Below are 9691 nucleotides of genomic sequence, written 5' to 3'. Positions count from 1 at the left end.
GAGGGGAGCAGGATGGCCCCCAGCTTCCAAAAAGATGAATCACAGGCTCTGTTGTGTTTGTGGAGTGGATGGTATCAGCAGGTGTGCACAACAGGGGAACTTCTGCAGGGCTCCCCCTTTCACACCTGTGTAGTAGTGAGGTGTCTCTGATTTCAAGGGACAAAAACCCAACACAAACCAGCTTGAGACAAATAGAAGCTTTTCAGTTTATATCAATAGGGAGACAGTAGGGAGTGGCATTAGGCATCACTCAGTTCAGAATGATGGGTGTTCTGTTTTTCTCTCTCCCCATCTCCTGCCAGCTTAGTCCTTACTACCTCTGCTCCCCCATATTTTCTGTCATTTACTCTCAGCTGTACTCTGCTTTGACTGGTTTCATTCCCTGCCCTCATCTAGGCTATCTCCACAAGGTGGTGAAACTTCACAAGCAGCTCCAACCACCTCCCACATATCTTAAGCATCTTCCACGTTAGCTAGAAACAAGAGTCCCAGAGAAGACTTTCATCACATACTCTCTCTTGGACTCACCACTGATCCCACTGGGGATGGAATACCGAATATCTTGTATGGGGGGCCCAGAAAGCTATTAGGGGCACCCCCAGCAGAACAAAATGATTGAAGAGAGACAAAAACAATGTCACAAAGAAAGGAGGCGCCTCACAAAAATAGCACTAAACCATGCCCACTCGGCCCAGAAGATGTGCAGCAAGACATTCGGGTGTGATTACAGGCAATCCAAATGTAGCAGCCCCAGCTGATTCAGGGTATCAGTGACTTTTCAAAACCATATGCAACTTTCACGACATCAGAGACTGACCAAGATGGAGCACTGGCATGGAAGAGAACAAATGAAAAATACAACTGCATCAATCCAGTTTCCACTAAGTGAGGCTGCGTTGCCAGCTAACCCTAGAATGATACTGAAAATGAAAGTGAAGTCACTCAGTCGTGTCCAGCTCTTTGCGACCCCATGGACCACCAGTCTCCTCCATCTATGGGGATTTTCCAGGCAAGAATACTGGAGTGGGTTGCCATTTCCTTCTCCAGAGGATCTTTTCCAACCCAGGGATCGAACCTGGGTCTCCCAAATTGTAGGCAGACGCTTTACCGTCTGAGCCAGCAGGGAATGATAGTGGCTTACTCAAGAAGACCCCTGTCTTGTTTGAAGTTTGGTGTGGCTTTGGTGCACATCCTCTTGTTTCCAGACCAAGGCTGAATCCAGGAGCATCTTCTATCTGGAACATTCTGTGCCTGCAGCAGAGAGAACAGTGAGAAAGCAGGACTGCATGATGGTTCTAAAGTGGCACTCGGACTTCCACTCACGCTCACTCATGCAAGTGTCACAGCGAGTCTTCCATCAGTAGGGTGACACGTGCGTCTGCTCCACAGGTGGGTGGAGAGGCACCTGATAGCAAGTGTTTCTGTAGACATGGGCGGCAATCATTTTTCCCAATGATACAGCGTATCACAATAATGAAAAAGACACAGAAAGCTGTCTTTCTGAGCAAATGTGAACTATCCCTAGAGACTCCTAGAAATGGTTTGTCAGTGAACCATGAGGGTCTCTCAGGACTAGAGTTTCTGTGACATGCCATCCATCAGAGTCAGTAAGATATGGTTTATAGGATTGGCTTGGGGAAGGTTGACTATACTGGGCTAAGCCCACGTGAAAGAAAGTAGGAGAAACTATTTAATAAAGTTTAATTTATTTATTTATATATTATTTAATTTATTTATTAATTTATTAAAACCGTTTAATAAAGTTCCCTGATTTAATAAAGAATGAATTATTCTTAGGGTGGCCATACTATTTATCATGTAAACTGGGATACTTTTGTGAAGAAAGGGGGAAGTCTTGATAATTACATTGGTCCACCTAGCAAGCCTCAGCCAATAAAAACCTGTAATTACTCTTATTTCTAGACTGCTGCCGATTGTAATAACTTTTTAAAATATTTATTTATGTTTGGTCATGCTGGGTCTTCACTGCTGCATGGGCGTTCTCTAGTTGCAGGGGTGAGGGCCACTCTCTAGTTGTGGTGCACGGGCTTCTCATTGCGGTGGCCTCTCATTGTGGAGCAGGGTCTCTGTGGCATGCAAACTTCAGTAGTGGCAGCCTCAGGGCACGGGCTCAGCAGTTGTGGCACTCAGGCTTAGTTGCCCTGTGGCATGTGAGATCTTTCTAGACCTGGGATCAAACCAGTGTCCCCTGCATTGCCAGGCAGATTCTTAAACACTGGATCACCAAGGAAGCCCTGTAATAATTTTTATACTCTAATTATTTATTCCTAAACCTGGATCCCTTCATTGAACTTATAAAAATTCTGAAGACCACTGTTCAAAGTTCAACTTCCTGAGACTTATCTGTAGAATTAAAATCTCCACTACTGAGTGTAATGAATGTGTCAACTTCAAAGTGGTTCAGGCTTCTCCACATCAGTTGCTTCCATCTCTGGCCTCTCCTGCAGAAATATTGTACCCCTCACCCCACTGACATGAAGCTTACCTCTGTAACTTGCCCTGACCAATGAAACATAAAGGGTGTGAAGCTCTGTCATAGCAGAAGCTACATCATTATGGGCTCCATCTTCCCTTTTTTCCCTATGCTGTGTTTAGGTCAGCAATGTTCCAGTTAGGGGCTGCTCTGTTAGCCTTGGTCTCCCCAGTGAAGAGGACATGGATCCCAGCCACCCCTGAAGGGACAAGTAACATCAACAAAAATAAATCTGTGCTGTGTGTGTTTACAGTGCCAGGTGCATTTGTTTCTACAGCATAACCTAGTAGGATATGCCAATATTGTAGACAAAAACCTTAATCAGATTACTTATTCATGCTAATGTAATTTTACTTAATGCCCAGTTCTATTTTTTAAACTAAGCATCTCAAGCAGGATATAGTACAGAGGATGTGTCCAATAAACAGTTATTGACTATTTTAAACTTTCATCTGATTGATTGTATTTATAGTACTATTAGATTCACTGTCAACTATCTGCATTAAACAGTTTCCAAGTGTTATTGTAGTTTCATTCCCTGATGACAAAAGCACCACATGTACACTGTAGACAACTTAAAAGTACAAAAGAATATAAAAAAATAAATCACACGCCATCCCTTAAAACTTTATCACTATCAATATTTTATTACTATTAAAATTTTATCACTATTAATGTTTTAGTTTATTTTCAAGCATTTCCTAAAGATATTTTATTTAAATGTGCTATGCAGTATTAAATATTATTCTTCATTTATATCTACATGAGTATGTCCTATGTTTTAAAACAAGAACATTTTCATTAACATTAGCATTTCAATGGATATATAGCATCCCAATATATCCAAGTCATAACTGACCTAACTCTATTCCTATTATAAGACACCTGGGTTGTTTCCAACTGCTGTTATAATTAATGTTGTTGTGAGAACCTCTGTGTTGAATCTTGCAACTATGTCTATCTTCTTATATTAAAGTCCTAGGAAGTGCAATTATAGGGCCAGATAATATAGACAATTTTAAGCCTTTTAATATGCACTGATAAATTACATGACAGATAAAAAATATACACCCACAAATTCTTGCTTCACTGAACATTTATAAGCATTGAACCTGACCACTATTTTAATCTTTCTAGTTGGATAATCAAAAGTAAGTCCATTGTCTTAATTTCTGTTTCTAATAAACTTGAATATTTTCATACGTTTGTTAGTGACTGATCTTTTCATAGAATTTATGTTGCCATAATCTTGATATAATGGGTCCATAGGGACTGATTCAAAGTTCCAACCAATTTTCAAATGAGCTTTCAGTGTGCATCTTATTTGTAAGTAGAAGCTATTTATATTAGCTGCAGGCTGGGATGGAGCAAGAGAGCTGGTACACTTCCAAACTCTATCAGAACTACCCAATAGAACTTTCTGCAAAGTTGGAAATGCTCAATATTTGTACTATCCACCATGGTATCCACTAACCACATCAGGGCATTGAGCTCTGGAAATGTGGCTAATTGACTGAGGAACTCAATTTTACTTTATTCCATTTCCATTAATATAAATTTTAATTTTAGTTAATAGCCACATATGGCTAGTGGTGATTACATTTGACATCACAGCTCTCAGCAATTTGCCCATCTTAGAGAATGGGTCAGTCTAGGCTCTATACTTGGCCTACTAAATCTGTAAGCAAGAGGGAAAAAAAAAGAACAAGTGACAAACTCCAGACTATGAGTCAAAATCAGTAAATATAGAATAGGTTCACTATGTTTTCATTGGTTTTGTTGACCATGTTAACCTAGCACAGTCATCTATAATGGTAATTAACATTTCTTGAGTGCTCACCCAAGCACCGATCTGTGTCCCAAATGCTTTTCACATATCTTCACAATGAGTCTAAAGCTGCTATCCGTTTCTCCATTTTACAGATTAAACAACTGAGGCATAAAGATGCAGCTTGCCTAGGAACATACAGCTAGTAAGTGCCAGATCCAGGATTTAAGCTCAGCTGGTCTGACTCCAGAATGCATGCTTTTAACTGCTGCTTTATTTGCCTGTTGGTACCTAATCACTATGGGTACATGATGCCTATTGCACTTTGCTGAATGTCTTTCTTAATAATGTCTGTAATAAGGGACAAACCTTTTATTTCATGATTTAGATTCAGCAGGCATACAGTCAAGTCCCTGGCTAAAAACAAGAATTGTTTGTGAATGAGAAAGAATTGATGCGAGAAAATATGGTGAAGCAGTCAACACATACGTGAAAAGAACTGACTATCAAATCATTCCCCAAAGTAGTACCTTCACAGAAAACAAATCTAAAAGACTTCACAGCTTGGTCAAAGAATGGCTCTGTTTAACATTTTCTGGGTGAAGCAAATAGAAGCAAGTGTTCATGTTATCACACCGCTCAGGAATTACAATGTGTGCGTGCTCAGTTGCTCAGTAGTATCCAACTCTTTGCAACCCCACAGACTCTAGACAGCCAGACCCCTCTGTCCATGGGATTTCCCAGGCAATGGAAATGAGTTGCCATTTCCTCTTCCTGCGAATCTTCCCAATCCATCCCTCATCTCCTGCATTGGCAAGCAGATCCTTTACCATTGTACCACCTGGAAGTTTATGAAAGTGGTATTTGTTAAATGTTTAAAAGCTGTGCTTCCAGAGGATTATTTCATTAATGTCTTTTCTCATTTGTGTTTAGTGATAAAAAATAATGTATTGACTGACTTGTTTAATCTATAGTGTTCCAAAGCACAACATTAATCTCCAATAAACTGGCTCAATACTCACCCAGTCACATATTCCTTCAGTAGTAAGGCTGCCTATGCTAAATACTCTGCATACAACTGTATTAGACAAAACTTTAAGGTAACCCATGATGTGATGATGTTCTAACTCCTAGTTGATGGAACAACTAGTGGGTAAGGGACAATTAGCAAGAATACAGATGATCCTTGAACCTGACTGAGAAGGTCACTTTGACAATTTGCTAAACCCACTGCTCTTTGCCTTTGACACAGAAAAGTTAACTCAAGTTGCCTGAGCTCCAGAAACACCATTATTAGAATTAATACAAAGCACTGTTTAGTCATAGTCAAGACTATAATTTGCAGTGTAGCTAATAAGATAAATAGCATACAGTTTGATAGTATTAAGCTATCAAAGCTATCAAGCTCAGGTCTGGCTGATGGCTGCTCAAAAATCAATACTCCGGAGAGGCAACTGTTGGTAGAGAGGAAAGTTGTTTTTAATCAAAATGTTAGCAATCTGGGGAGATGATGGACTTAGTGTCTGGGAAAAAAAAAAAAAAAAAAAAACCTGAATATTCCACTTGGCCATGAACATTTTTAAAGGGAAACGATGAAGTAATCTCAGTTATTGATGGAGATGAGAGGTCAGAGCCATCGTCACCCACCACTGTGTGTATACTTGTCATTCTTGTGATCTTTCTGTGTGTGCTGTCTTATTTACATAGTTTGTTCACAAGATTACTGAAGGGAAAGCTGGGGAAGAGATCTGATCATCTGTAAATTACTTACTTTTCATTTTCACTTCTTTGATCTATGGAAAGAACCAACAAGTTAGGCAAGGTATTGTGTGATCCAAAGATTTGAAAGATGTGCTTGGGCCAAAGATGAGAAGAGCATTGGGCGGGGGGGTGGGGGGGGGTGGGGGGGGAGGGGACGGGGGTTGGTGTCTCTGGTTTAAGATTAGTGACAAGACAAAGGAACTTCCTGCAGGGAGCTCTTTCCTGCCAAAAGCTGCTTACAATATCAGAAAAGCAAAAGTTAAAATCCTCAGCCTGTCACCTATTCGTAGTGTGAATGTGATAGTTGCTCAGTCATGTCCAACTCTTTGTGACTCCATAGAGTGTAAACCACCAGGCTCCTCTCTCCATGGGATACTTCAGGTAAGAATACGGGAGTGGCTTGCCATTCCCTTCTCCAGGGGGTCTACCCAATCCAAGGATCCAACCCAAGTCTCCTCATTGCAAGTGGATTCTTTCCCGTTCAAACCACCAGGGAAGCCCGCTAGTAGTGTAGTACTGGGTAATTCAGTTAAGCTCCCTGAGCCTTGGTTTCTTCATCTGTCATGAAAACACACTATTGACCTGAGTGCTGAGGACAGCAGAAATGAGATGGCAAAATTTCTGAGGCTGGTCACACAATCAGGAGACGAATCCGAGACAAAGTGGCATCAGCAGCCATTAGCACAAGAATGAACTCAGAAAAAGACGAAATTCCAAATTGAGTTAACCAGGTTGCAGAGACAAAGCAGAAAGCAACAACTGGTAGGATAATGAAGTAATATCTGATGCATGCCAAAGTCATAATCATACTAAGTAAGACAGAGAGAAAGACAAATATGATATGGCATTGCTTATATGCAGAATCTAAAAAATGATACAAATCAATTTATTTACAGAACAGAAATAGACTCAAAGATTTAGAGAACAAACCTATGGTTATGAGGGGAGTGAGGAAGAGAGATAAATTGAGAGTTTGGGATTAACACATACACATATGTATATGTACATATCAAATAGAAAAACAAGGACCTAATGTATAGCACAGGGAACTCTACTTAATATTCTGTAATATCCTAAATGGGAAAAGAATTTGAAAAAGAATAGACAGGTGTATATGTATAACTGAATCTCTTTGCTGTACATCTGAAACTAAGAAAACTTTGTTAACCAACTGTACTCCAATATTAAATAAATATTTTTAAAGTCACAATAGAAGAAAGATAATGTTACCTGTCAGACTGAAAACAATTTTTTCTGACTGCCTTGTAACAAATTCCATATCTGGGGTTGTTTAAACGGTGTGAGAACCATTTCTGACAATGTAAGACTCAGTTTTCACAGTCACCATCAGTGATTTTGGAGCCCAAAAAATAAAGTCTTTCACTGTTTCCATTGTTTCTCCATATATTTGCCATGAGCTGATAGGACCAGATACCATGATCTTCGTTTTCTGAATGTTGAGCTTTAAGCCAACTTTTTCACTCTCCTCTTTCACTTTCATCAAGAGGCTCTTTAGTTCTTCTTCACTTTCTGCCATAAGGGTGGTGTCATCTGCATATCTGAGGTTATTGATATTTCTCCCGGCAATCTTGACTCCAGCTTGTTGTTCTTCCAGCCCAGCGTTTCACATGATGTACTCTGCATATAAGTTAAACAATCAGGGTGACAATATACAGCCTTATATACTCCTTTCCTGATTTGGGATCAGTCTGTTGTTCCATGTCCAGTTCTAATTGTTGCTTCTTGGCCTCCATACTTCTCAGGAAGCAGGTCAGGTGGTCTGGTATTTCCATCTCTTTAAGAATTTCCCAGTTTGTGATGATCCACACAGTCAAAGGTTTTAGTGTAATCAATAGCAGAAGTAGATGTTTTTCTGGAACTGTCTCACTTTTTCAATGATCCAATAGATGTTGGCAATTTGATCTCTGGTTCCTCTGCCTTTTCTAAATCCAGCTTGAACATCTGGAAGTTTATGGTTCATGTACTATTGAAGCCCAGCCTGGAGAATTTTGAGCATTACTTTGCTAACATGTGAGATGGGTGCAATTGTGCAATAGTTTGAGCATTATTTGGCATTGCCTTTCTTTGGGATCGGAATGAAAACTGATCTTTTCCAGTCCTGTGGCCACTGCTGAGTTTTCCAAATTTGCTGGCATATTGAGTGCAGCACTTTCACAGCATCATCTTTTAGTGCACTAATTATGTATATTAGTAGAAAAGTTTTACTGACTTCATTATCCTAAGAAATATAAATGTAAGTAGTAATCAAATTAATAGTCATTCTAAGAGGCTCCTTTCTCTATGTAAGTTAAATAGGATTAATACATGAAATCTTAGCACTTGCTTATTATTTATGATTTTTATATATTTTTTCTCTGATGGATACTTACTTTGTCAGGAAAGGGAAGATTTTCCCTGGCCCCTCTTGAGCTTTTGTGGCAGGACTAGTAAGAAAATGGACACAGGACAGATTAACAGGAAAAAAATAAACAAATTTTAATTTGTATGCATGAAAAGTGTTAGGCAGTCAGTTGTGTCTGACTCTTTGTGACCCCATGGACTGTAGCTCACCAGGGTCCTCTGTCTGTGGGATTTCCCAGGGAAGAATACTGGGGTGGGTAGCCATTCCCTCTTCTAGGGGATCTTCCTGGCCCAGGGATTGAACCCAGGTCTTCTGCATTACAGGCAGGTTCTTTACTGCCTGAAACATCAGGGAAGCCCAAGGTCTCACAGAAATGGGACAAAAGAAGTGGCCAAAACAGACACATTTTATCTCTTTTAGACAAATAATACATTTGTGAGGAATTGACAGGACAAAGAACTGTAGGCTTTGGGTGCTCAATTAGTGAAGAATCTAAATAAACTTTGGGCTTGTAGTAGTAAATTTATAAAGAATTACAGTTTGTTTACACAGGCTTCTCGGCTCAAATTCTCTGTCTCCAACAGTAAGGGTGTCCTTTGACCTCCAGATGCAAGGGGTGCACATTTCTCAGGGGAAATTTATTTCCTGTGCTTCTTGGAGACAAGGAAGGGTTAGTTTTCCTCTTGCATCAACTGCTTCTCCAGAAACTTCTACTCAAAATAGTGAAGTGAAAGTCACTCAGTCGTGTCCAACTCTTTGCATCCCCATGGACTATCCAGGCCAAAATACTGGAGTGGGTAGCCTTTCCCTTCTCCAGGGGATCTTCCCAAACCAGGGATCAAACCCAGGTCTCCCACACTGCAGGCAGATTCTTTACAAGCTGAGTCACAAGGGAAGCCCCTACGCAAAGTAATCTGTATGCAATTGGGCCATATTTGGGGGCATCCCAGCACAAGCCCCAGTACTTTGTTTTTTAATATATAGCAATCTAGTTGATTTTATACTAGCAATCATTTATGACAAATTTGGCCACAGAGAATAATGATTTATTGTGGCTTTGGGCTGTTTACTGCTTCCAGATACATCAACACCACTTATGAAAGGATGTGCAATGCAGTGACTGATAAGAACAGACTGGCAGTTTATTGACCTGAGTTAACCTCTAGCTTCACTTGTTATCTAGGTAAACTCTGGCATATTATGCCTTCTCAGGTTCAATTTCTTCTTCATTTGTAAAATGGAGAAATAAATGCCTACGGAAGTTCGAAGAGTGAATGAAATAAAAGAAGCTCTCACTAGGTCAGTA

Source organism: Bubalus kerabau, chromosome 16, assembly GCF_029407905.1.
Source record: "Bubalus kerabau isolate K-KA32 ecotype Philippines breed swamp buffalo chromosome 16, PCC_UOA_SB_1v2, whole genome shotgun sequence".
NCBI classification, from domain to species: domain Eukaryota; kingdom Metazoa; phylum Chordata; class Mammalia; order Artiodactyla; family Bovidae; genus Bubalus; species Bubalus kerabau.
The sequence above is the reverse complement of the archived record's forward strand: the minus strand, read 5'-3'. Positions refer to the sequence as shown.